Raw genomic sequence first — 2,804 nt, 5'->3', positions numbered from 1 at the left:
GATGGAGACCACTATGTACTTGGAGGCCTTCAATGTTGCAGACATTTTTTGGTGCCCAGGATCACAACCCTTCCCCAGATCTTGTCCTCGACACAATCCTGTCTCGGTGCTCTATGGTTTTTGCTCTGACATGCACTGTCAACTGTGAAACCCGTATATAGACAGGTGTGTGCCTTTCCAAATCATGTCCAATCAATTGAATTTACCACAGGTGGACTCCAATCAAGAAACATCTCAAGGATGATCAATGGAAACAGGATGCACTTGAGCTTAATTTCGAGTTTCAAAGCAAAGGGTCTGAATATTAATGTAAATGATGAAAAAACTAAAACTGGCCTATTTTTTGTTGTTGTTGTAAGAATTCATAAAACAATATTAAATAAATATAATAATAATATAATATAATAATAAAATTTGTGGTGTTTGGTTCTAAATATCAGAGTAAGAAATTGACGGACGCAAACAAAAGTGCCAACCAACTTTAATCACCCAAAGGATCGAACAGCTGAACAGACATACTTCCACCAGTGGTAGTGTATATATATGTATATGTGTATATATATAAATACACCCCAATCTGGGTGGAGTCTCGTCCTTCTCTCTTTAGACATGACATCTTTGTTGCTAGGCAGGAAGTTAAGTGACGCGGGCGATAAACTGTTCCTTCTCCCTTCATGTGACCTCGGCTCCCTTCCTCACTAACCCACATCTCTCCACCAGCATGTGACCTGACCTCGGCTCCCTTCCTCACTAACCCACATCTCTCCACCAGCATGTGACCTGACCTCGGCTCCCTTCCTCACTAATCCACATCTCTCCACCAGCATGTGACCTGACCTCGGCTCCCTTCCTCACTAACCCACATCTCTCCACCAGCATGTGACCTGACCTCGGCTCCCTTCCTCACTAACCCACATCTCTCCACCAGCATGTGACCTGACCTCGGCTCCCTTCCTCACTAACCCACATCTCTCCACCAGCATGTGACCTGACCTCGGCTCCCTTCCTCACTAACCCACATCTCTCCACCAGCATGTGACCTGACCTCGGCTCCCTTCCTCACTAATCCACATCTCTCCACCTAACTGAACCCACCACATATACATTCCTCATAACCATTAACTTCTGTTGTCGAAACCAGACTATGGCCCCCCTTATGTCTCTCGTAAAACGGATGATTAACAATATTTAAAATTTAAAAATCTAAACCCATCAGTGGGTTATAAAAAACAAAAAAACACTAATTCTCAGTCAAAAGCAAAATGAGAACAGTGGAAGGTTTTCTCTCCTGTGTGTGTTATAGTACAGCTATGTATCATATAGACAGGTTAAATCATAAACAATATGATTTAATGTGGCATGAAACAAAAACACCAATTCTCAGTTAAAAGCACAAGTCAGAACACAGCCTCTCTATTCTCTCATGTGATTTCAGGTCCTCTGACTGGGAAAATGTCTTTCCACACTGAGAGCAGTGGTATGTCTTCTCCTCCTGTGTATGTATTATTTCATGCTTATTCAGATGTCTTAATCGGTTAAAACTCTTTTCACACAGGGAGCAGTGGTACGTTTTATCCCCTCCAGTGTGTGTCCTCTCATGCCGATTCAGGGCCCCTAACTTGATAAAACTCTTTCCACACAGGGAGCATTGGTAAGGTTTTTCTTGTCTGTGTCTCCTCTCGTGGTCTTTAAGGCTCCCTGAATGGCTAAAACTCTTTCCACACTGGGAGCATTGGTAGGGCTTTTCTCCTGTGTGTGTTCTTTTATGCTGTTTTAGGTTCCCTAGCTTGCTAAAACTATTTCCACACTGGGAGCATTGGTAGGGCTTTTCTCCCGTGTGTGTCCTCTCATGCGCCTTCAGGTCACCTAACTTCCTAAAACTCTTTTCACAGTGGGAGCAGTGGTAAGGCTTCTCTCCAGAGTGTATTCTCTTATGCCCCCATAGGCTTCCTGCCCAGGTAAAAGTCATTCCACATTGAGAACAGCGATAAGGCTTCTCTCCAGAGTGTTTTTTCTTATGCTGCTTCAGGGCCTTTAACCAGGGAAAACTCTTTCCACAGTGGGAGCACTGATGTCGTCTCGTTGGTTTGGGTGTCGCCGGGTCTGGTTTCCCCGAAGGACTCTTCCCGCTGTCATCATGAGATTTTGGTCTCTCTCCTGCCAAAGACAAACAGATTTAGTTTAACAGAGACCTGAATGAAACCTCCACATAATACAACTGTCTTCCTATGAGGTTAAATCTGGACTAGATCCCTCAACAAAGGAGCATGTTAACCAGCAGCATACCACGCTGCATACCACTGCTGATTTGCCTCTGAAGCTAAGCAGGGTTGGTCCTGCTCGGTACCTGGATGGGAGATCAGGTGCTGCTGGTGTTGGAGGGCCAGTAGGAGGCAGTCTTTCCTCTGGTCTAAAAAAAAAAATCCCAATGCCCCAGGGCAGTGATTGGGGACAGTCTTTTGGATGGGACGTCCTGACTCTCTGTGGTCACTAAAGATCCCATTGCACTTATCTTAAGAGTAGGGTAGTTAACCCCAGTGTCCTGGCTAAATTCCCAGCCTGGCCGTCATACCATCATGGCCAACCTCATCATCCCCAACTTCCAATTGGCTCATTCATCTCCTCTCCCCTGTCACTATTCCCTAGGTCGTTGCTGTAAATGAGTCAATGTGTTCTCAGTAAACATACCTGATAAAATAAAGGATACAAATAAATCACAGTGGCATAACCGCCACACTGATCCTCAACACAGGGGCCCCTCAGGGGTACGTGCTCAGTCCCCTCCTGTACTGATCCTCAACACA

General features: G+C 45.1%; 1 long non-coding RNA gene across 1 annotated transcript; it reads right to left on the bottom strand.

The window, feature by feature from the left end:
* Positions 1 to 464: 464 nt before the first annotated feature.
* LOC118382160 (uncharacterized) lies at positions 465 to 2,151 on the bottom strand. The gene is made up of 2 exons (XR_008132712.1): positions 838 to 2,151; positions 465 to 785 (listed from the first exon to the last, which is right to left on the bottom strand). It is a non-coding gene; the product is annotated as an uncharacterized LOC118382160 (long non-coding RNA).
* Positions 2,152 to 2,804: the final 653 nt, after the last annotated feature.

The sequence above is a fragment of the Oncorhynchus keta genome, unplaced genomic scaffold (genome assembly GCF_023373465.1).
Source record: "Oncorhynchus keta strain PuntledgeMale-10-30-2019 unplaced genomic scaffold, Oket_V2 Un_scaffold_4394_pilon_pilon, whole genome shotgun sequence".
Taxonomy (NCBI): domain Eukaryota; kingdom Metazoa; phylum Chordata; class Actinopteri; order Salmoniformes; family Salmonidae; genus Oncorhynchus; species Oncorhynchus keta.
This window is presented reverse-complemented; position numbering and strand designations above follow the sequence as displayed.